Below are 27,092 nucleotides of genomic sequence, written 5' to 3'. Positions count from 1 at the left end.
TGCATACCAGTCTGATCTTGGATGAGCCGAAGCACCAAATCTCCCTCCTGAAAGGTTCTGGTTCTGACCCGGCGACTGTGATAACAACGAAGATCCTGCTGGTAAATCGCCGATCGGGCGGCTGCGATGTCACGCTCTTCATCCAACCGGTCCAAAGCATCTTGCCGTGTTGTCTCGTTGTCCGCTTCAATATAAGCCGTTACACGAGGTGAATCATGACGGATATCACTGGGGAGAACCGCCTCCGCTCCATAAATCATGAAGAACGGTGTGTATCCTGTTGATCTGTTGGGTGTTGTATTGATGCTCCATAGCACAGATGGCAATTCTTCTACCCAACAACCTGGCGTTCTCTGCAAAGGAACCATGAGCCGGGGCTTGATGCCTCTCAGGATCTCTTGATTAGCTCTTTTTGCTTGACCATTGGACTGTGGATGTGCCACTGATGAAACGTCGAGCCGGATGTGCTCCCATTCACAGAACTCCTTCATAGCACCTTTGGACAAATTGGTACCATTATCTGTGATAATAATGTGCAGAAAGCCAAACCGGAAAATCACCTTTTTGATGAACTGAACCACCATGGCCGCATCACACTTGCTAACAGGTTCTGCCTCCACCCACTTTGTAAACTTGTCAACCGCCACCAGGAGGTGGGTCTTCTTATCTTTGGACCTTTTGAAAGGCCCAACCATATCTAGCCCCCAAGTCGCAGACGGCCAAGTAATTGGAATCATTCTCAATTCTTGAGCCGGTACATGAGCACGTCTTGAAAACCTTTGGCAACCATCACATCGTCTAACCAGATCCTCCGCATCAGCATGAGCAGTTAACCAATAGAAGCCATGGCGAAATGCTTTAGCCACCAGAGACTTTGAACCGGCGTGGTGACCACAATCTCCTTTGTGGATCTCATGCAAAATTTCACGGCCTTCTTCAGGAGACACACAACGTTGAAAACCTCCTGATACACTGCAATGATGCAACTCGCCGTTGATGATAGCCATGGACTTGGATCGCCGGATTATCTGCCGGGCCAGAATCTCATCCTCTGGCAACTCGCCCCGGTTCTTGTACGCCAGGTAAGGAAGCATCCAATTCGGAATAACATGAAGAGCTGCCACCAATTGAGCCTCCGGATCAGGAATAGCCAAATCCTCTTCACCAGGGATCTTCACCGACGGGTTGTGCAGCACATCCAGAAAAACATTGGGCGGGACCGGTTTGCGCTGAGAGCCCAGCCGGCCTAAAGCGTCCGCCGCTTCATTTTTCCGCCGGTCCATGTGGTCCACCTGATAGCCTCTGAAATAACCTGCAACAATATCCACCTCACGACGATATGCTGCCATGACTGGGTCCTTGGAGTCCGAAGTGCCGGACACCTGCTGAGCCACAAGGTCCGAGTCACCAAAGCACTTAACTCGACTTAGATTCATCTCCTTAGCAATCCGGAGACCATGGAGCAAGGCTTCATACTCAGCTGCATTGTTAGTACAAGGGAACATTAAGCGGAGAACATAACAAAACTTATCACCTCGTGGGGAGGTTAATACGACTCCAGCCCCCGAGCCTTCCAATTGCCTGGATCCGTCAAAATGGATGGTCCAATACGTATGATCCGGCTTTTCTTCAGGTGCTTGCATTTCCGTCCAATCATTGATGAAATCAACAAGTGCTTGAGACTTAACCGCTGTCCGAGGCACATACTTCAAACCGTACGGCCCCAGCTCTATAGCCCACTTTGCAATCCGGCCAGTTGCTTCCTGGTTCTGGATGATATCACCCAAAGGAGCAGAACTGACCACTGTAATTGGATGCCCTTGGAAGTATTGTTTAAGCTTCCGGCTTGCCATAAAAACTCCATACACCAGCTTCTGCCAATGCGGATACCTTTGCTTAGACTCAATGAGCACCTCGCTGATATAATAGACCGGACGTTGAACCGGATGCTCCTTACCTGCCTCCTTTCGCTCTACCACAATAGCCATGCTGACCGCCCGAGCATTAGCAGCAACATATAGCAGCAACGGCTCCTTGTCAATGGGAGCAGCGAGCACAGGCGGATTGGCCAATTGCCATTTTAAGTCCTCAAATGCTTCATCAACAGCAGAACTCCAGACAAAATGATCCGTCTTTTTCAACATCTGATGCAAAGGGATTGCCTTCTCACCGAGGCGGCTGATAAACCGGCTTAACGCAGCAATCCGGTCTGTTAGGCGCGGAACATCATTGATACACTTCGGTTTAGCGAGGGAGGTGATGGCCGTGATATTCTCCGGATTAGCCTCAATTCCCCTATTGGACACCAAGAAGCCTAATAATTTGCCCGCCGGTACACCAAAGGCACACTTGTCCGGATTAAGCATCATCTTGTATGTCCTCAGGTTATCAAAGGTTTTCTTCAAATCATCAATCAGAGTCTCCTTCTCCCTGGACTTAACCACGATATCATCCACGTAAGCATGTACATTACGGCCAATCTGCTTGTGAAGACAATTTTGTACACACCGTTGGTAAGTCGCTTGGGCACTCTTGAGCCCGAAGGGCATAGACACATAGCAGAAGGCTACAAAGGGAGTTATAAATGTCGTCTTCTCCTGGTTCTTAACTGCCATTTTGATCCGATGATAGCCAGAATACGCATCCAAAAAACTTAAACGCTCACAGCCCGCCGTAGTATCAATAATTTGATCAATACGGGGGAGAGCAAAAGGATCTGCTGGACAAGCCTTATTAAGATCTGTGTAATCCACACACATGCGCCAGGTGCTGTTTTTCTTGAGGACCAGCACCGGATTGGCAAGCCACTCAGGGTGAAAAATTTCAACAATAAAGCCAGCTGCTAAGAGCCTGGCTACCTCTTCTCCAGTTGCCTTGCGTCTTTCTTCGTTAAACCGACGGAGGAACTATTTCACCGGTTTATATTTGGGATCCACATTAAGTGTGTGCTCAGCGAGTTGCCTCGATACACCTGGCATGTCAGAGGGCTTCCATGCAAAAATGTCCCGATTCTCACGGATGAACTCGATGAGCGCGCTTTCCTATTTCGTATCCAAGTTGGCACTGATGCTGAACTGCTTGGACGAATCACTAGGCACGAAGTCAACAAGCTTAGTTTCTGCTGCCGATTTGAACTTCAGGGCCGGATCATGCTCCGTAGTTGGCTTCTTCAACGGAGTCATGTCCGCTGGATCAACATTGTCTTTATAGTACTTCAACTCCTCGGTGGCACAAACCGACTCTACATAAGCCGCATCTCCCTCCTCGCATTCCAAAGCGATTTTGCGGCTTCCGTGAACCGTTATTGTCCCCTTGTGACCCGGCATCTTGAGCTACAAATACACATAACAGGGCCGAGCCATAAACTTGCCGTAGGCCGGTCGCCCAAACAGGGCATGATATGGACTTTGGATTTTCACCACTTCAAACATCAATATCTCCGACCTGGAATCATGATCATCCCCAAAGGCCACTTCCAGAGCTATCTTACCAACGGGATATGCTGATCTGCCAGGCACTACACTGTGGAATACTGTATTAGACGGTTTGAGATTCTTATCTGTTAGTCCCATACGACGGAAGGTCTCATAGTACAGGATGTTAATGTTGCTCCCTCCATCCATGAGCACCTTGGTGAACTTGTAACCTCCCACCTGAGGCGCCACCACCAGAGCCAACTAACCTGGATTATCGACCTAGGGAGGGTGATCTTCTCTGCTCCATATGATTGGCTGTTCAGACCAACGTAGATAACAGGGTATGGCCGGTTCAACAGAGTTGACCGCCCGCCTCTGAACCTTCCGATCTCGCTTGTCCAAGCTAGTGGTGAAGACATGGTACTGCCCATTACTCAACTGCTTTGGGTTGCTCTGGTAACCTGACTGTTGCTGCTGTTGGTTGTAACCACCCTGGTTGTTCTGACTATTTTGACCATTATGTCCGCCCTAATTACCATTGAATCCTGCACCAGAACTTCCTCCTCCGTAACCCGGCCCGGATCCCGAGCCACCGCCAGATTTGTGATCATACCGGAAATTATTAGAATTCTTGAACTCCTGCATAATAAAGCAATCTTTCCAAAGGTGGTTTGCCGGCGCCTCCTTCGTCCCATGTCTTGGACAGGGCTGGCTTAGCAGATAGTTTAGGCGGTTTGGGTTAGGGTTGGGCGCTCCATTACGATTTTTCGGCTTACCCTTGCGTCGCTGGCCATTGTCCTGTGCGTTGGTATTAGCCACAAAGTCCATGTTACCATCCGCTTTACGCTTGCCTCCTCCACCATTGCCTGCCCAGTGATGCTGCTAACCTTTGGAGCTGTTGTTCTTCTTTCCTTTCCCAGTCTTGTCATCATTAGATTCGGGATCCTTGGTACTATCAGAATCAACATATTTCACTAAAGCGGCCATGAGGGTCCTCATGTCGGTGCAATGACGCTTCATCCGTCCCAACTTCAGCTTCAAGGGTCCAAACTGGTAGTTGCCTTCTAGGGTTAATACTGCGGTGTCAGCGTTGATGCGGTCTGAGGAGTGCAACACTTGTGAAACCCGGCGCACCCAATGAGTCGTTGATTCTCCTTCCTCCTGGATGCATGCGGCTAAGTCCACTATCGACATAGGCTGTTTACATGTATCTTTGAAATTGCTGATAAACCGGGCTCGTAATTGGGCCCATGAACTGATAGAATTAGCCGGCAAGCTTTTTAACCAAGTACGGGCCGTTCCTTCAAGCATCATGGTGAAGTATTTCGCACACGCTGCGTCATCTACATCAAGCATCTCCATGGCCATCTCATAGCTCTCCACCCATGTCTCTGGAGGTTGATCCGCCGTGTAATTTGGTACCTTGCGTGGGCCTTTGAAATCCTTGGGCAGGCGCATGTTGCGTAAAACGGGGATAAGGCAAGGCACCCCCAAAGAACTAGAAGTAACACCAGGTTCAGTCAAGGTGGTTGGATGAACCGGTGTGAGCTGCCGAGCCTGATGCTGTGTGGCTAACTCGGCCTCCCCGCGCGCGCGGGCCCGGTCCACCACTCCCTGAGCGTCATCAGCACCACCCGCCGGGTTGTTGTCACGGGGTGCCCCACGTCGTTCATTACTCGACACTGCCGGTTCATCCATGTGTCTGCTATAGCTCCGGCTTGGACGGGGGGTCGAGTGGATCCGGTCACGGCTGTACGAGTACGCTTCCTGTTGGGCCAAAGCTGTCCTCAGAAGTTCTTTGACCCGTCGCGTCTCTACTGCCTGCGGCGAGTCACCTTCAATTGGAATGGCCTCTAGCCGTGCAGCAGTGGCAACAAGATTGTCCATTGGGTTGGAGTAGTGACCCGGAGGTGTTAAAGCATCCTGAGGTACAACGGTGTTTTGACGAGGCGGGTCCATCTGACGAGGCTGAACCGGTGCACCGATCCCAGGGGCTTCTGCCCGGTTTCCCTCCAGCGGATTGCCGGCTCTTGGTCCTGGAGTGTTGAAAAGGTCTCTGGCCTCGAAAACCGGAGGTAAGCGGGATCGGTGCTTCCTCCTCATGACTTCATGCGACGCGCTCTAGTCCAACATAAGCTTGTAGGCCTGTGCGTCTAAAGCGGCCCGCTCTGCGGCCATCCTGGTGTCCTCAGCCGCCAGATCTGCCTTGGCCTGGGTGATCTATTCCTTTACCTTTGCAATCTCCGCGTTGTGAACGTCCTGATCCGGCGGATTAACTTCCGCCATAAGCACAGCCAACACATCAAATAGTTCTGATAGAACCTGAGCCGGCGGGCGCATAGGGCCTCCTGCCCCGGCAGCCATCGCCGCTGCTGAACCGGAGATCGTTGCCGCAGCTTTCGAAGAATGAAGCGCTGCTTGTGTTCCGTCCATGAATATTCCAACCTGGTTGGGCAGATCAGAGGGGTCTGGAATACTATCGCCATCGGAACAACTCCCAATCCAGCCATCTTGTAGCTGATAAAGAGATTCGGTTTCTCCGGTTGAAGATTCGTCACCGGAACAAATGACGGTCGCGCCGCGAAATTCCGATCCGTCCTCATAACTTCCTCCATGGATGACTCCCACGAAGGCACGCTTCATGGCCGGTTTAACCCGGGCGGATCGCGCACGCTGAGCCATCTCAACGAGGTCGGTGCAGATGTCCGGCTCAGGGCCCGGTTCACCGATCTTGCCAATGAAAACGTGAATGCTACCAAAGGGGACCTGGTACCCGTACTCAATTGAGCCGGCCTCGGGGCCCCAGCCTGCGTCGTCGATGTAGAGCTTACCCCGACGACTCTTAGTCATCCGGCTACAGCGTAGCCCTCGAGTCCTTCAAAGCGGCCCTCCAAGAACTGGAAACCATTGTGCGACGGCCCCACGGTGGGCGCCAACTGTCGTGGTTTTGTCACGGTAGATGTCCTAGAGAAAGGACTTAGTCGTGGAGCCATCGCGACGGGTTAGCTTGAAGGGGTTAAAGCGGACACAAGGACGGAAGAGAGTTTATACTAGTTCGGCCCCTTTGATGAAGGTAAAAGCCTACGTCTAGTTGTTATGGAATTGATGGGGTTTCGATGACTAGGGAGCAAACAAGCTTCACCTATGTCTCGAGTTGTTGTCTGTTCTCCCTAAACCGCCGCCGGGTCGTCCCCTTATATACATGGGTGACTCCCGTTGGCTTACGGAGTCCCAATACCGGCTCATAGATGTGTCCGGTTTGGTCTCTACTTATTCCTAACTTACAATACAGGTTAACTACTAACGCCGGTTTACGGCTACAGGCCTTGAACCGACCATGGGCCTTGAGCCCTCCTCTGTCTTCTTGGGCTTTAACATACGTAACTACTGACGAAGTTAACCTGGCCCAGATAGGCCGGTTTATGCCCAGTAGTAATATCCCCAACACCTTGGTTCTCAAAAACTGAGGGAAATACTTACGCTACTTTGCTGCATCATCCCTTCCTCTTCGGGGAAAACCAACACAGTGCTCAAGAGGTAGCAAGAAGGATTTCTGGCGCCGTTGCCGGGGAGGTCTACGCAAAAGTCAACATACCAAGTACCCATCACATACCCTTATCTCCCGCATTACATTATTTGCCATTTGCCTCTCGTTTTCCTCTCCCCCACTTCACCCTTGTCGTTTTATTCGCCCTCTCTCTCTCTATCCTCCCTCTCTTTCTCTATTTGCCTCTTTTTGCCCGCTTGCTTTTTGTTTGCTTGTGTGTTAGTTTGTTTGCTTGTCGTTATGGCTAGTCCTTTACCTTCTACCTCTATGTCTGAAATTGGGGAAACTATTGTCGATAATAATTCTGATGCTCCTACTAAAGAACCCACTATCTCACATACAAAAAGATTCCGTGTTGGTAGTGGTAATATTATTGGAAAAGGAGTTATTCAAGATTTCTTTACTTGTGTCGGTGCTTTACCATCTATGGGTAGTTCTCTCCTTCATAGAACTAGTAGTCTAGCAGACGCTATTTCCATGCTTGTAGTTGAACTTGAAAGACAATTCATGCACATGCATCCTTCCATACAAAGGATTTTTCTGGAATTTTCTAATATTAAGCATTCTTCTGTTAAGCGTGCCGCTACTATCTCTTTGGCTCATGAGTTTAGATTCATAATAAAAGAGGCCAAAGAAATCTTTGCACATTATAGGGTGGACGCTTGCCGTCCTCCCATAGAGGCTATCCTCTCTGATCAAGCAGAAATAATGCGTTTTCAATCTTTAGACTATGTTGCTTTCAATGAAAATCTTAGAAAAAGGGTTCCTACCAATGATTTAGTTGATAGAATTTCTGAACTTAATGATGATTTGGCTATTCGAAATAACGAACTAGGATATTCTCTTGAATATAGGCTCACAAAGTTCTGTCAAAAGAATGCTTATAAAGATGAATTGGTTGTGCAATATTAAGGACCAAAGGAGGAACCTATACCTCCCAAGGTTGATCTTGGAGACTTTTGTCCCATTAAATTTAGCCCTTTTGATTACTTTTTCTTGCCTCAAAGAAAACTTGCTGCCGAACATAGATAATATGAAATGAGTTTTAATAATCTATCTTACTATTATGGCAATACCTAGATCTATTCTTGCTTGTTATGCCTAGCTAGGGGCGTTATACGATAGCGCTTGTTGGGAGGCAACCCAATTTTATTTTTATTCCTTGCTTTTTGCTCCTGTTTAGTAATAAATAATTTATCTAGCCTCTGTTTTTGTTGTGTTTTTTGTGTTTAATTAGTGTTTGTGCCAAGTAGAACCGTTGGGAAGACTTGGGGAAAGTCTTGTTGAACTTGCTGTAAAAAACAGAAACTTTAGCGCTCACAAGAACTGCTGTCATTTTTGTTTTGAAAGTGATATTTAGTTAATTATTTTTGCATATAATTAATAGATAAATTCCTCACGTCCAGAAATTTATTCTAGAATTTTTGGGGTTCCAGATCTTGCTCTAGCTACAGATTACTACAGACTGTTCTGTTTTTGACAGATTCTGTTTTTCGTGTGTTGTTTGCTTATTTTGATGAATCTATGGCTAGTAAAATAGTTTATAAATGATAGAGAAGTTGGAATACAGTAGTTATAACACCAATATAAATAAAGAATGAGTTCATTACAGTACCTTGAAGTGGTCTTTTATTTTCTTTCGCTAACGGAGCTCACAAGATTTTCTACTTTAAGTTTTGTGTTGTGAAGTTTTCAAGTTTTGGGTAAAGATTTGATGGATTATGGAACAAGGAGTGGCAAGAGCCTAAGATTGGGGATGCCCATGGCACCCCCAAGATAATATAAGGACACCTAAAAGCCAAAGCTTGGGGATGCCCCGGAAGGCATCCCCTCTTTCGTCTACTTCTATCGGTAACTTTACTTGGAGCTATATTTTTATTCGCCACATGATCTGTGTTTTTCTTGGAGCGTCTTGTATTATTTGAGTCTCTGCTTTTTGTGTTACCACAATCATCCTTGATGTACACACACTTTGAGAGAGCCATATATGATTTGGAATTTGTTAGAATAATCTATGTGCTTCGCTTATATCTTTTGAGTTATATAGTTTTGCTCTAGTACTTCACTTATATCTTTTAGAGCACGGTGGTGGATTTGTTTTATAGAAACTATTGATCTCTCATGCTTCACTTACATTATTTTGAGAGTCTTAATAGCATGGTAATTTGCTTAAAATCTTAATATGCTAGGTATTCAAAGTTAGTAAAATTTCCTTAAGAGTGTTTTCAATACTAAGAGAAGTTTGATGCTTGATGATTGTTTTGAGATATGGAGGTAATAATATCAAAGTCGTGCTAGTTGAGTAGTTGTGAAATTGAGAAATACTTGTGTTGAAGTTTGCAAGTCTCGTAGCATGCACGCATGGTAAATGTTATGCAACAAATTTGTAACATGAGGTGTTATTTGATTATCTTCCTTATGAGTGGCGGTCGGGGACGAGCGATGGTCTTTTCCTACCAATTTATCCCCCTAGGAGAATATGCGTAGTACCGAGGTTTTTGATGACTTGTAAATTTTTGCAATAAGTATGTGAGTTCTTTATGACTAATGTTGAGTCCATGGATTATACGCACTCTCACCCTTCCATCCTTGCTAGCCTCTTCGGTACCGTGCATTGCCCTTTATCACATTGAGAGTTGGCGCAAACTTCGCCGGTGCATCCAAACCCTGTGATATGATACGCTCTTTCACACATAAACCTCCTTATATCTTCCTCAAAACAGCCACCATACCTACCTATTATGGCATTTCCATAGCCATTCCGAGATATATTGCCATGCAACTTTCCATCATTCCGTTCATCATGACACATTCATTATTATCATATTGCTTAGCATGATCATGTAGTTGACATAGTATTTGTGGCAAAGCCACCATTCATAATTCTTTCATACATGTCACTCTTGGTCCATTGCATATCCCGGTACACCGCCGGAGGCATTCATATAGAGTCATCCTTTGTTCTAGTATCGAGTTGTAATCATTGAGTTGTAAATAAATAAAAGTGTGATGATCATCATTTTCTAGAGCATTGTCCCAAGTGAGGAATAAAAAATAGAAAGGCCATAAAAAAGAGAGGGCCCAAAAAAATGAGAGAAAAAGAGAGAAGGGACAATGTTACTATCTTTTGCCACACTTGTGCTTCAAAGTAGCACCTTAATCTTCATGTTAGAGAGTCTCTTGTTTTGTCACTTTCATATACTAGTGGGAATTTTTCATTGTAGAACTTGGCTTGTATATTCCAACAATGGGCCTCCTCAAGTGCCCTAGGTCTCCGTGAGCAAGCAAGTTGGATGCACACCCACTAGTTTCTTTTATTGAGCTTTCATACATTTATAGCTCTAGTGCATCCGTTGCATGGCAATCCCTACTCCTTGCATTAAAATCAATCGGTGGGATCTCCATAGCCCATTGATTAGCCTCGTTGATGTGAGACTTTCTCCTTTTTTGTCTTCTCCACATAAGCCCCCTCATTATATTCTATTCCACCCATAGTGCTATGTCCATGGCTCGCGCTCATATATTGCGTGAAAGTTTATAGGTTTGAGATTACTAAAGTATGAAACAATTGCTTGGCTTGTCATCAGGGTTGTGCATGATGAGAGCATTCTTGTGTGACGAAAATGAAACATGACTAAACTATATGATTTTGTAGGGATGAACTTTCTTTGGCCATGTTACTTTGAGAAGACATAATTGCTTAGTTAGTATGCTTGAAGTATTATTATTTTATGTCAATATGAACTTTTGTTTTGAATCTTTCGGATCTGAATATTCATACCACAATTGAGAAGAATTACATTAAAATTATGCCAAGTAGCACTCCGCATAAAAAATCTATTTTTATCATTTACCTACTCGAGGACGAGCAGGAATTAAGCTTGGGGATGCTTGATACGTCTCCAACGTTTCTATAATTTTTGATTGCTCCATGCTATATTATCTACTATTTTGGACCATATTGGGCTTTATTTTCCACTTTTATATTATTTTTGGGACTAACCTATTAACCGGAGGCCCAGCCCAGAATTGTTGTTTTTTTGCCTATTTCAGTGTTTCGAAGAAACGGAATATCAAACGGAGTCCAAACAGAATAAACCTTTCTGGACGTGATTACATGATAAATCTCATCCAACCCATCACCGTCTAGCAAGCCTACGATGGAATTACTCACGCACGGCGGTAAGCATCATGAAATTGGTGATGGAGGAAGGTTGATGATGACGATGGCGATGGATTCCCCTCTTCGGAGCCCCGAACGGACTCCAGATCAACCCTCTCGAGAGATATTAGGGCTTGGCGGTGGCTTTCTATCGTAAATGTGATGAATCCTTCTTGCTGTTTTTTTTCTCCCCGAACGTGAATATATAGAGTTGGAGTTGCGGTCGGTGGAGCATCGGGGGCCCACGAGGCAGGGGGCACGCCCCCCACCCTCGTGGACAGGGTGTGGGCCCCCTGAAGTTGATTCTTTCGATAGTATTTTTTATATATTCCAAAAATATTCTTCGTGAAGTTTCAGGTCATTCCGAGAACTTTTATTTCTGCACAAAAATAACACCATGGGAATTCTGCTGAAAATAGCGCCAGTCCGGGTTTGTTCCATTCAAATCATGCAAGTTGGAGTCTAAAACAAGGTCAAAAGTGTTTGGAAAAGTAGATACGATGGAGACGTATCAACTCCCCCAAGCTTAAACCTTTGCTTGTCCTCAAGCAATTCAGTTGACAAACTGAAAGTGGTGAAGAAAAACGTTTACAAACTCTGTTTGATCTTATTGTTGTAAATATGTAAAGCCAGCATTCAAGTTATCAGCAAAGATTATGAACTAACCATATTCACAATAAAATTTAGGTCTCATGTTTACTCATATCAATGGCATAATCAACTAGCGAGCAATAATAATAAATCTCGAATGACAACACTTTCTCAAAACAATCATAATATGATATAACAAGATATATCTTGCTAGCCCTTTCTGAGACCGCAAAACATAAATGCAGAGCACCTCTGAATATCAAGGATTGACTAAAAATTGTAATTCATGGTAAAAGAGATCCAGTCATAATCATACTCAATGTAAACTAATAGCTCGATTTTTGAAATGACAGCGGAGCTCTCCAACTGGTGCTTTTTAATAAGAGGATGATGACTCAACATAAAAGTAAATAGATAGGCCCTTCGCAAAGGGAAGCAGGGATTTGTAGAGGTGCCATGGCTCGATTTTTGAAATAGAAATGAATAATATTTTGAGTGGTATACTTTCATTGTCAACATAACAACCGAGAGATCTCGATATCTTCCATGCTACACACATTATAGGCGATTCCCAAACAGAATGGTAAAGTTTATACTCCCCCTACCACCAACAAACATCAATCCATGGCTTGTTCGAAACAACGGGTGCCTCCAACTAAAAACAATCCTGGGGGAGTTTTGTTTGCAATTATTTTAATTTAAGCATGGGACCAGGCATCCTAGTTACCAGCCATTTTCTTGTGAATGAGGAGTGGAGTCCACTCCTCTTGAGAATAACCCGCCTATCATGGAAGATATAGACAGCCCTAGTTGATACATGAGCTATTCGAGCATACAAAACAGAATTTCATTTGAAGGTTTAGAGTTTGGCACATACAAATTTACTTGGAACGGCAGGTAGATACCGCATATAGGAAGGTATGGTGGACTCATATGGAATAGCTTTTGGGGTTTATGGAGGTGGATGCACAAGCAGTATTCCCGCTTAGTACGAGTGAAGGCTAGAAAGAGACTAGGAAGCGACCAGCTAGAGAGCGACAACAGTCATGAACATGCATTAAAATTAATCAAAACTGAGTGCAAGCATGAGTAGGATATAATTCACCATGAACATAAATATCATGGAGGCTATGTTGATTTTGTTTCAATTACATGCGTGAACATGTGCCAAGTCAAGCCACTCGAATCGTTCAAAGGAGGATACCACCCTATCATACCACATCACAATCATTTTAATAGCATGTTGGAAGACAAGGTAAACCATTATAAACTCCTAGCTAATTAAGCATGGCATGAGTGCTACCTCTTGAGCACTGCGCTGGTTTTCCCTTGAAGAGGAAAGGGTGATGTAGTAAAGCAACGTAAGTATTTCCCTCAGTTTTTGAGAACCAAGGTATCAATCTAGTAGAAGACCACGCGCGAGTCACCTCGTACTTACACAAGCAAATAAGAACCTCGCAACCAACACGATAAAGGGGTTGTCAATCCCTTCATGGCCACTTGCAAGAGTGAGATCTGATAGAGATGATAATAATAAGATAAATATTTTTGGTATTTTTATGATATAGATTGAAATTAAAGATTGCAAAATAAAATAGATGGGAAACTTATATGATGGAGAATAGACCCGGGGCCATAGGTTTCACTAGTGGCTTCTCTCAAGATAGCATAAGTATTACGGTGGGTGAACAAATTACTGTCAAGCAATTGATAGAAAAACGAATAATTATGAGAATATCTAGGCATGATCATGTATATAAGATCACGTCCGTGACAAGTAGACCGACTCTTGCCTGCATCTACTACTATTACTCCACACATCGACCGCTATCTAGCATGCATCTAGAGTATTAAGTTCATAAGAACAGAGTAACGCCTTAAGCAAGATGACATGATGTAGAGGGATAAACTCATGCAATATGATGTAAACCCCATCTTGTTATCCTCAATGGCAACAATACAATACATGTCGTTTCCCTTTCTATCACTGGGATCGATCACCACAAGATTGAACCCAAAGCAAGAAAGATCAATCTAGTAGGCCAAACCAAACTAATAATTCAAAGAGACTTGCAAAGATAAACCAATCATACATAAAAGAATTTAGAGAAGATTCAAATATTGTTCATAGATAGACTTGATCATAAAGCCACAATTCATCGGATCTCGACAAACACACCACAAAACAAGATTGCATTGAATAGATCTCCAAGAGAATCGAGGAGAACTTTGTATTGAGATCCAAAGAGAGATAAGAAGCCATCTATCTACTAGCTATGGACCCGAAGGTCTGAAGTAAACTACTCACACATCATCGGAGGGGCCATGGAGTTGATGTAGACGCCCTCCACGATCAATGCCCCCTCCGATGGAGCTTCGGAAAAGGCCCCAAGATGGGATCTCTTGGGTAAAGAAGGTTGCAGTGGTGGAAATAGGGTTTCGTGGTGCTCCTGGATGTTTGCGGGGTATATGGATATATATATGAGGAAGAAGTAGGTCGGTGGAGCAACGAGGGGCCCACGAGGGTGGAGGGCGCGCCCAGGGGGGTGGGCGCACCCCCCTGCCTCGTGGCCTCTTTGATTGCTTCTTGACGTCCACTCCAAGTCTCCTGGATCACGTTTGTTCCAAAAATAACACTCCCGAAGGTTTCATTCCGTTTGGACTCCGTTTGATATTCCTTTTCGGCGAAACACTAAAATAGGCAAAAAAACAACAATTTGGGCTAGGCCTCTGGTTAATAGGTTAGTCCCAAAAATAATATAAAAGTGTAAAAATAAGCCCATTAACATCCAAAATAGATAATATAATAGCATGGAGCAATCAAAAATTATAGATACATTGGAGACGTATCAAGCATCCCCAAGCTTAATTCCTGCTTGTCCTCGAGTAGGTAAATGATAAAAAAAAGAATTTTTGATGTGGAATGCTTCCTAACATATTTCAATGTAATTTCTCTTTATTGTGGCATGAATGTTCAGATCAGAAAGATTCAAGATAAAAGTTTAATATTGACATAGAAATAATAATACTTCAAGCATACTAACTAAGCAATCATGTCTTCTCAAAATAACATGGCCAAAGAAAGTTATCCCTACAAAATCATATAGTCCAGCTATGCTCTATCTTCATCACACAAAATATTAAATCATGCACAACCCCGATGACAAGCCAAGCAATTGTTCCATACTTTCGATGTTCTCAAACTTTTTCAATCTTCACGCAATATATGAGCGTGAGCCATGGATATAGCACTATGGTGGAATAGAATGGTGGTTGTGGAGAAGACAAAAAAAGAGAACATAGTCTCACATCAACTAGGCGTATCAACGGGCTATGGAGATGCCCATTGATAGATATCAATGTGAGTGAGTAGGGGTTGCCATGCAACGGATGCACTAGTGCTATAAGTGTATGATAGCTCAACAAAAGAAACTAAGTGGGTGTGCATCCAACTTGCTTGCTCACGAAGACCTTGGGCAATTTGAGGAAGCCCATCATTGGAATATACAAGCCAAGTTCTATAATGTAAAATTCCCACTAGTTTATGAAAGTGACAACATAGGAGACTCTCTATCATGAAGATCATGGTGCTACTTTGAAGCACAAGTATGGTTAAAGGATAGTAACATTGTCCCTTCTCTATTTTTCTCTCATTTTCTTCTTCTTTTATTTGGGCATTCTTTCTTTTTATTTTTCATTTGGCCTCTTTTCTTTCTTTTTTTCGTCCGGAGTCTCATCCCGACTTGTGGGGGAATCATAGTCTCCATCATCCTTTCCTCACTGGGACAATGCTCTAATAATGGTCATCACACTTCTTTTTACTTACAACTCAAGAATTACAACTCAATACTTAAAACAAAGTATGACTCTATATGGATGCCTCTGGCGGTGTACCGGGATGTGCAATGATGCATGAGTGACATGTATGAAAGAATTATGAACGGTGGCTTTGCCACAAATACGATGTCAACTACATGATCATGCTAAGCAATATGACAATGATGAATGTGTCATGATGAACAGAACGGTGGAAAGTTGCATAGCAATATATCTCGGAATGGCTATGGAAATGCCATAATAGGTAGGTATGGTGGCTGTTTTGAGGAAGGTATATGGTGGGTTTATGGTACCGGCAAAAGTTGCGTGGTACTAGAGAGGCTAGCAATGGTGGAAGGGTGAGGGTGTGTATAATCCATGGACTCAACATTAGTCATAAAGAACTCACATACTTATTGCAAAAATTTATTAGTTATCGTAACAAAGTACTACACGCATGCTCCTAGGGGGATAGATTGGTAGGAAAAGACCATCACTCGTCCCCAACCGCCACTCATAAGGAAGGCAATCAATAAATAAATCATGTTCCGACTTCATCACATAAAGGTTCACCATACGTGCATGCTACGGGAATCACAAACTTCAACACAAGTATTTCTCAAATTCACAACTACTCTACTAGCATGACTCTAACATCACCATCTCCATATCTCAAAACAATCATCAAGTATCATACTTCTCTTAGTATTCAATGCACTTATATAAAAGTTTTTATTATGCCTAAAAGCAAATTGTCATGTTATTCTAAAGGAATCTCAAAAGAATATAAGTGAAGCATGAGAGATCAATTATTTCTATAAAATAAAACCACCCCCGTGCTCTAAAAGATATAAGTGAAGTACTGGAGCAAAAACTATATAGCTCAAAACATATAAGTGAAGCACAAAGAGTATTCTAATAAATTCCAATTCATGTGTGTCTCTCTCAAAAGGCATGTACAACAAGGATGATTGTGGTAAACTAAATATCAAAGACTCAAATCATACAAGACGCTCCAAGCAAAACACATATCATGTGGCAAATAAAAATATAGCTCCAAGTAAAGTTACCGATGAACAAAGACGAAAGAGGGGATGCCTTCCGGGGCATCCCCAAGCTTAGGCTTTTTGGTGTCCTTGGTTTTACCTTGGGGTGCCATGGGCATCCCCAAGCTTAGGCTCTTGCCACTCCTTGTTCCAAAATCCATCAAATATTTACCCAAAACTTGAAAACTTCACAACACAAAACTTAACAAGAAAATCTCGTGAGCTCCGTTAACGAAAGAAAACAAAACACCACTTCAAGATACTGTAATGAACTCATTCTTTATTTATGTTGGTGTTAAACCTACTGTATTCAAACTTCTCTATGGTTTATAAACTCTATTACTAGCCATAGATTCATCAAAATAAGCAAACAACACATGAAAAACAGAATCTGTGAAAAACAGAACAGTCTGTAGTAATCTGTAACTAACGCAAACTTGTGGAACCCCAAAAATTATAAAATAAATTTCTGGACGTTAGGAATTTATCTATTAATCATCTTAAAAAATAATTAACTGAATAGCACTCTCCAATAAAAAATGGCAGCAATTCTCGTGAGCCCTAAAGTTTCTGTTTTTTACAGCAAGATCAAAAAGACTTTCCCCAAGTCTTCCCAATGGTTCTACTTGCACAACACTAATTAAACACAAAAGAACAACCAAAACAGAGGCTAGATAAATTATTTATTGAATAACAGCAAGGAAAAATGTTGGGTTGTTTCCCAACAAGCGCTTTTCTTTAAAGCCCTAAAGCTAGGCATAAGATTTCGACGATGCTCACATTAAAGACAAGAATTGAAGCACAAAGAGAGCATCATAAAACACATGACAAACACATCTACATCTAACATACTTCATATGCATAGGCATCTTATAGGAAAACAAATTATCAAGGCAAGAAAAAACTAGCATATGCAAGGAAGCGGAAAGAAACAATAGCAATCTCAACATAACGAGAGGTAATTTAGTAACATGAAAAATTCTACCACCATATTTTCCTCTCTCATAATAATTACATGTAGGATCATAAGCAAATTCAACAAAATAGCCACATAAAATATTTTCAACATGATCCACATGCATGCAAAGTTGACACTATTCCAAAATAGTGGGATTAACATTAACTAAAGTCATGACATCTCCAAACCCACTTTTATCAAAAATTTCATAAGATTGAACATTCTCCAAATATGTGGGATCTAAAGTTGACACTCTTCCAAACCCACTTTCAATAATATTGCAAACACTATTATCAATCTCATATTCATCATGGGGCTTAAATAAATTTCAAGATCAAAAGAAGAATCACCCCAATCATGATCGTTGCAACGAGTAGTAGACATAGCAAAACTAGCATCCCCAAGCTTAGGGTTTTGTATATTATAAGCACAATTGACATTAATAGAATTTATACTATCATCATTGCAATCATGCTTTCTATTCAAAGATCCATTGTGAATCACTCCATAAAGTACTTCATCACAATTTTCAGATTCACGAATTTCAAGCAAAACTTCATAAAGATAATCTAGTGCACAAAACTCACTAGCAATTGGTTCATCATAATTGGATCTCTTAAAAAGATTAGCAAGTGGATGAGGATCCATAGATCTTAGGTTCTCTGTTTATCAATAAGTAAACAACTATTCCAACCAAACGAGCAAACGAGCCAAGTAAGACATCAAAGCAAATGGAAAGACGGACAGAAGAAGGGCGAATAAAACGGCAAGGGTGAAGTGGGGGAGAGGAAAACGAGAGGCAAATGGCAAATAATGTAATGTGAAGGGTAAGAGTTGTGATGCGTACTTGGTATGTCTTGACTTGGCGTAGATCTCCCCGACAACGGCGCCAGAAATCCTTCTTGCTACCTCTTGAGCACTGCGTTGGTTTTCCCTTGAAGAGGAAAGGGTGATGCAGTAAAGCAACGTAAGTATTTCCCTCGGTTTTTGAGAACCAAGGTATCAATCCAGTAGGAGACCACGCGCGAGTCACCTCGTACCTACACAAACAAATAAGAACCTCGCAACCAACACGATAAAGGGGTTGCCAATCCCTTCACGGCCACTTGCAAGAGTGAGATCTGATAGAGATGATAATAATAAGATAAATATTTTTGGTATTTTTATGATATAGATTGAAAGTAAAGATTGCAAAATAAAATATATGGGAAACTGATATGAGGAGAATAGACCTGGGGGCCATAGGTTTCACTAGTGGCTTCTCTCAAGATAACATAAGTATTATGGTGGTTGAACAAATTACTGTCGAGCAATTGATAGAAAAGCGAATAATTATGAGAATATCTAGGCATGATCATGTATATAGGCATCACGTCCGTGACAAGTACACCAACTCCTTCCTGCATCTACTACTATTACTCCACACATCGACCGCTATCCAGCATGCATCTAGAGTATTAAGTTCATAAGAACAGAGTAACGCCTTAAGCAAGATGACATGATGTAGAGGGATAAACTCATGCAATATGATTTAAACCCCATCTTGTTATCCTCAATGGCAACAATACAATACGTGTCGTTTCCCTTTCTCTCACTGGGATCGAGCACCGCAAGATTGAACCCAAAGCTAAGCACTTCTCCCATTGCAAGAAAGATCAATCTAGTAGGCCAAACCAAACTGATAATTCGAAGAGACTTGCAAAGATAAACCAATCATACATAAAATAATTCGGAGAAGATTCAAATATTGTTCATAGATAGACTTGATCATAAACCCACAATTCAGCGGATCTCGACAAACACACCGCAAAAGAAGATTACATCGAATAGATCTCCAAGAGAATCAAGGAGAACTTTGTATTGAGATCCAAAGAGAGAGAAGAAGCCATCTAGCTACTAGCTGTGGACCCGAAGGTCTGAAGTAAACTACTCGCGCATCATCGGAGGGGCCATGGAGTTGATGTAGAGGCCCTCCGTGATCAATGCCCCCTCCGGCGGAGATCCAAAAAAGGCCCCAAGATGGGATCTCTTGGGTACAGAAGGTTGCGGTGGTGGAAATAGGGTTTCATGGTGCTCCTGGATGTTTGCGGGGTATATGGATATATATAGGAGGAAGAAGTAGGTCGGTGGAGCAACGAGGGGCCCACGAGGGTGGGGGGCGTGCCCCATGCATCATGGCCTCCTTGATTGCTCCTTGACGTCCACTCCAAGTCTCCTGGATCACGTTTGTTCCAAAAATAACGCTCCCGAAGGTTTCATTCCGTTTGGACTCCGTTTGATATTCCTTTTCGGCGAAACACTAAAATAGGCAAAAAAACACATCAATTTGGGTTGGGCCTCCGTTTAATAGGTTAGTCCCAAAAATAATATAAAAGTGTAAAAATAAGCCCATTAACATCCAAAATAGATAATATAATAGCATGGAGCATTCAAAAATTATAGATAAGTTGGAGACGTATCAATGAGCAACTATAATCTCTAATTGTCATTGCAAACATGTTTCATTCATAATAGGCTGAATCATGAACGATGAACTAATCATATTTACAAAAACAATATAGGTCGAGTTGGGAGCTTTCCCGTGTAAATAGTTTTGTTTCTTTTCTTTGCTTTGGGGGTCGAGAGGAGAAGACCATGATGAAAATGTTGAGTGGCTCTCATATGCATTATTGTTGATCTAACTAAGAGCCCATATTACCTTGTCTTCTCCTATGTATTAAATAATTGCAGATTCCAGCTTAGTCCAATGCACGTGCACTATTATTATTATCCACACCGTTCGGTCGTGCAAGTGAAAGGCAATAATGGCGATATATGATGGACTGATTGAGATGAGAGAAGCTGGTATGAACTCGACCTATCTTGTTTTTGTAAATATGATTAGTTCATCGTTCCTAATTCAGCCTATTATGAAAGAAACATATTTGCAATGACAATTAGAGATTATAGTTGCTCATGCCATGCTTAATTAGCTAGGAGTTTATCATGGTTTACCTTGTGTGCCAACATGCTTTTAAAATGGTTGTGATGTAGTATGATAGGATGGTATCCTCCTTTGAATGATTCGAGTGGCTTAACTTGGCACATGTTCACGCATGTAGTTGAAACAAAATCAACATAGCCTCCACAATATTTATGTTCATGGTGATTTATATCCTACTCATGCTTGCATTCAATGTTGGTTAATCTCTTGCATGTTTATGACTGTTGCCGCTCTCTAGTTGGTCATTTCCCAGTCTCTTTCTAGCCTTCACTTGTACTAAGTGAGAATACTACTTGTGCATCCACTTCCATAAACCCCAAAGTTCTTCCATAGGAGTCCACCATACCTACCTATATACGGTATTTACCTACCGTTCCAACTAAATTTGCATGTGCCAAACTCTAAACCTTCAAATAATAATCTGTTTTGTATGCTCGAATAGCTCATGTATCAACTAGGGCTCTCAATATCTTTCATGTTAGGTGGGTTATTCTCATGATGAGTGGACTTCGCTCGTCATTCAGGAGAAAATAGTCGGTAACCGAGATGCCTAGTCCCTTGCTCAAAGCAAATCAAATCAAAATAATTGAAACAAAACTACCCCAGGATTGTTGTTAGCTGGACGGTACCCATTGTTTCGGACCAGCCGTGGAGTGTGCTTGTTGGTGGTGGGGGTATAAACTTTACGATTCTGTTTGGGAACCGCCTATAATGTATGTAGCATGGAAGATATCGAGATCCCTTGGTTGTTATGTTGACAATGAAAGCATGCCGCTCAAAATATTATTTATCTCTATTTTAAAAACTTGAGCTCTAGCACCTCTGCAAATCCCTGCTTCCCTCTGTAAATAGATAAATATTATTTATCTATTTAGTTTTACTTCTGAGTCATCATCTTCTTATAAGAATCACCAGGTAGAGAGCACCACTGTCATTTGCATGCATTGCTATTAATTTATATTGAGTATGACTGTGGCCGGATCTCTTTTACCATAAATTACAATGTCTAATCAGTCCTTGATCTTCACGGATGCTCTACATTTATGTTTTGCGGTCTCAGAAAGGGCTAGCGAGATACCATCTTGTTATATCATATTATGATTGTTTTGAAAAATTGTTGTCATCCGGGATTTATTATTATTGCTCGCTAGTTGATTATGCCATTGATATGAGTAAATGTGAGACCTAAACAATATTGTGAATATGGTTAGTTCATAATTTTTGTTGAAAACTTGAATGCCGGCTTCACATATTTGTGATTGCTCCCTGACTATAACACCAGAAAACTCCTGTTTGCTAGGACTACGTCGATATTTCCCCAAAGAGGAAGGGATGATGTAGCACGGCGAAGGTAGGTATTTCCCTCAGTGATGAAACCAAGGTTATCGAACCACTAGGAGCACCAAGCAACACAACGTAAACAACACCTGCACACAAATAACAACACCTCGCAACCCGACGTGTTAAAGGGGTTGTCAATCCCTTTCGGGTAATGATGCCAAAATTTTGTATTAGATTGAAATAATAGATTGTAAATAAAATAAAGTGCAGAAAAGTATTTTTGTATTTTTGGTTTAATAGATCTGAATAAAAATACAAAGTAAAAGTAGATCGCACGCAAATATATGAGAAAGAAGACCCAGGGGCCGTAGGTTTCAATAGTGGCTTCTCTCAAGAAAGATAGCAAATGGTGGGTAAACAAATTACTGTTGTGCAATTGATAGAACCTCAAATAATTATGACGATATCCAGGCAATGATCATTACATAGGCATCACGTCCAAGATTAGCAGACCGACTCCTGCCTACATCTACTACTATTACTCCACACATTGACCGCTATCCAGCATGCATCTAGTGTATTAAGTTCATGGAGAAATGAAGTAATGCAATAACAACGATGACATGATGTAGATAAGTGAAAGTGCAACTATCCCTGGGTGGTTTTGGTAATTCCTAATAACATATAGCCCATTGAGCTAATACTATTTCAAGATAAATATTTCAGGAAAGCTCAATGTTTGGCATGGCATGGATTATAAAGTGGACCCCTCAAAATATTAAGAATACATGTTGGCTCAAGTTCAAGACTCTACATTTTAATTTTAGTGATCCAAGATCACAATGAGTCCATAGTAAAAGCAAATACTATTAAAAGGGGATGAGGTGTTTCTTAATGAGTTACTTGCTCAAAATGCTTAGTGATATGCTCCAAAACCCTCAACTACTTTATCATATCGACATATGTCCCAAACCAAAAGTCAAACTCGGCCCCACCGAAATTTCCTACCCGGCGCCACCGAGTTCACTTGACATAGCCACTGCCACAAACCCTAGCCATTTCAGTCTCACCGATAGGGATCTCGGTCTCACCGAGATGGGGTTGCAACCTCTATGTTTCCCTTCGTAACATTTTGGTCCAACCGAGATGAGCGATCGGTCCCACCGAGATTGCAATGCAAATTCTTTGTTTCCCCTTCGTAACGTTTCGGTCTAACCGAGATGAACAAATCGGTCCCACTGAGTTTGCCTGACCAACTCTCTGTTTGCCTATTACCAAAATCAGTCCCACCGAGTTTGTGTAATCGGTCTCACCGAGATTATGTTATGCCCTAACCCTAATGGAATCGGTCCCACCGAGTTGACATGTCGGTCCCACCGAAAATCCTGACGTTCACATTTTGAACTAAATCGGTCTGACCGAGTTTCATGATTCGGCCCCACTGAGTTTGGTGATATGCGTGTAATGGTTAGATTTTGTGTGGAGGCTATATATACCCCTCCACCCACTCTTCATTGTGGAGAGAGCCATCAGAACATGCCTACACTTCCAACATACATTTTCTGATAGAGAACCACCTAAACTTGTGTTGAGGTCAAGATATTCCATTCCAACCACATAAATCTTGATCTCTAGCCTTCCCCAAGTTGCTTTCCACTCAAACCCTCTTTCCACCAAATCCAATCCTATGAGAGAGAGTTGAGTGTTGGGGAGACTATCATTTGAAGCACAACAGCAAAGAGTTCATCATCAACACACCATTTATTACCTTTTGGAGAGTGGTGTCTCCTAGATTGGTTAGGTGTCACTTGGGAGCCTCCGTCAAAATTGTGGAGTTGAACCAAGGAGTTTGTACGGGCAAGGAGGTCGCCTACTTCGTGAAGATCTACCCTAGTAAGGCAAGTCCTTCGTGGGTGATGTCCATGGTGGGATAGACAAGGTTGCTTCTTCGTGGACCCTTCGTGGACTCGCGCAACCGTTACCCTTCGTGGGTTGAAGTCCCCATCAACGTGGATGTACGATAGCACCACCTATCGGAACCACGCCAAAAATCTCCGTGTCTACATTGCGTTTTCTCCCTCAAACTCCTCCCTTTACCTTCATATGCAATTGTTTTACATTCCGCGGCTATACTCTTAGAATTGCATATGTAGGTTAATTACTTGACTTGTGCTAAGTTGTTAAAATCTGCCAAGACTTAAAATTGGGAAAAGGCTAAATTTTTATTTGGTCAAGTAGTCTAATCACCCCCCTCTAGACATACTTTCGATCCTACAAGTGGTATCAGAGCTTTGGTCTCCATTTGCTTTGATTTCCATAGCTTTTGGTGATCATAGCCTTGGTTTCGCAACCTTGGAGAGTATGGCGTCTAGCGAGGGAAATTACCACCATAGAGGTCCTTACTTTGATGGTACTAATTTTGCTAGTTGGAAGCATAAGATGAAAATGCATATTCTTGGACATAACCCCGTCGTTTGGGCTATTGTGTGTATTGGCTTGCAAGGTGAATTCTTTGATGGGAGAGAACCGAACCATGAAGCCACCGCGGAAGAGTTCAAGATGCTGCAATACAATGCTCAAGCTTGTGATATTCTCTTCAATGGATTGTGCCCCGAAGAATTCAACAAAATCAGCCGCCTTGAGAATGCAAAGGAAATTTGGGATACTTTGATTGATATGCACGAAGGTACCGACTCCGTCAAGGAATCCAAATTGGATGTGCTTCGAAGTCAACTTGAAAAGTTCAAAATGAAGAATGGTGAAGGTGTTGCTGAAATGTACTCTAGGCTTGCTCTCATCACAAATGAGATTGCCGGCTTAGGAAGTGAAGAGATGACCAACAGATTCATCATTAATAAGATCCTAAGAGCCTTGGATGGAAAATATGATACCATGTGCACATTGATCCAAATGATGCCCAATTACAAAGATCTCAAGCCAACGTAAGTCATTGGAAGAATTGTTGCTCATGATATGTCACTTAAGGATAAGGAAGAGCTCCACAACAAGTCAAGTGGTGCTTACAAAGCCTCATGTGATGCTCCCACATCATCAAGTGAGAAACAAACCTTCAATGAAGAATTGAGCCTAATGGTGAAGAACTTCAACAAGTTCTACAAGAGTAGAAGCAAGGAAAGAAGTTCCAAGTCAAGGTCCTACAATGACAAAAGGTCCTCAAGTCGTGAACGTAATTGCTACAATTATGGAAGACCCGGACACTACTCCAATGAGTGTACGGCTCCCTACAAAAGAAGAGAAGATTCTCCCAAAAGAAGAAGTAGAAATGAGAAGGAGTAGAAATGATCGTTATGAGCGAAGACCCTCTCGGAGAAGCAAGGATTCAGAAAGGAAGGACAAGTCATCAAAGAGTTACACAAAATGAAGACATCAAGCTCATGTTGGTGAATGGGTATCCGGCTCCGACTCCGACAATCACTCCGAAAGAAGTTACCACTCCGACTCCGAATACACTCAAGATGAAGTTGTTGCCGGTCTAGCACTTGTGTCAACTGACTCCTACGACATATTTGACTCACCAAATAAAGGAATTGGAAGATGCTTCATGGCTAAAGGCCCAAAGGTATCACACCCCGAGTATGTTGATTTCAATAGTGATGAAGATGATTTGCTAGGTGATGATGATTTACTTGTTGACAACTCTAGTTATGAAAACTATGATGAACTTGATATTAATCATGCTAAACAAGATAAAACGAATGACAATGATAAGAAGGAGATTGAGCGTCGAACTAAAGAACTAAACACTCTTAAGTTAGCTCATGAAACTACCTTGGAAGATCATCGAGAACTTTTAAAGACTCATGAGAAGCTACGCTTTGAAATGCTCATCCTTGAGCAAGAGCATGAGTTCTTAAAGGCAATCAATGATGATCTTCGCAAGAAAAGTTCTTCTTACATTGCCAAGCGTTTACTCTTGTCTACTTACATGCCTCAAGTTAAATCTAGCAATAAGAACAAGAAAGATTCTTCTTCTAGTAGTAACAATAATCATGCTAAAACCAATGTTGTTGCTTCTAGTAGTTCTCTTGATTCCACTAATGATTCTCTTAGCCAAGTTACACTTGAGCAAGAAAATAGCTTATTGAAGGGAATTATAGAGAAAGGTGTTTACAAGAGTCTTGCCGGAAGTAAGCAATTTGAGGAAATTGTACGCAAGCAAGGAAGACACCGGAAGAATCAAGGTGTTGGTTTTGAACGAAAGTTCAATGCCAATGGAGTTGAGTGGGAAGAAGATCAATACCCCAAGACGAAGTTTGTTCCTTAACAAGAGAAGTATGATCCTATTTCTTTCCAAGGAACACAAGCTCAAGATGATCTTCCACCACAAGATCACAAACTAAAGGGCAAGGACAAGCTTCAAGAGGAGATTGATGCATTTGAAGAAGCCCCTAAGGCATTGGTCAAGTGGGTTCCCAAGACTACATCAAGTTCTACTTCATCAAGTACGACTACAACTCCAAGGATTCCCATCAAGATGGTGTGGATCCCGAAGAAGAAGAACTAGAGAGTTCTTGAGGGTGACTCCGCCAACATACTTCACTCATATCATTTTGGCAAGGACAAGTGCAAACAACTTCCATATCTTGCACTAGTTCAAGGAGTCACAAACCCTCTTGTTGGTAAGACAAGGGACAAGGTAACCTAATGCATTCATGGACATCATCTCATGTGAATATCACTCTATGTCTATGGATATCCTTGTTTGTTCCTTGTGGGACTAACCCGTGTAGGTATTGAAAGTGCAACTCACTCCAAAGGATTGCTCCGAATGATCTACATCAACTTTGAGCACCTACATCTTCAACACCTACATGAAGTCATCATCGACAAAACCCAAGGTTAGTTCATCCCTCCTAGGGGGATATCACATCTAGGGGGAGCTTTACTCTAATCAATTGAGCTAAAGCAACTCTAACGATGTGAACACAACAATGCATTATGTAAAAGTGGTGACCCCACTTGTGCTTAAACGATGAGTATGACCTACGATCAAATGTTCTCATTTGACTCCTCGGTCAATATACTCATATATAGATGACCTAGTCATCGCCAAATTGCTTGATAGATGCTAGAGTGATTGTGCATGCTTTGCCACATATTTCATTTGCCATCTTGTTGTGTGAGCATGTTGGTTGCATATTTTACTCATTCGAGGACATCCATTTGTTGCCTTGATTGTTTGGCTTTTTCTCTTTTGCCAAATGGATGGACAAGAATGTCTAAGGACTTCCTCTAGCTATCTATGCTTTTCTCGTCTCAAACTCTATTCAT

This window comes from Triticum aestivum, chromosome 7A (genome assembly GCF_018294505.1).
Source record: "Triticum aestivum cultivar Chinese Spring chromosome 7A, IWGSC CS RefSeq v2.1, whole genome shotgun sequence".
Lineage (NCBI taxonomy): Eukaryota > Viridiplantae > Streptophyta > Magnoliopsida > Poales > Poaceae > Triticum > Triticum aestivum.
This window is presented reverse-complemented; position numbering follows the sequence as displayed.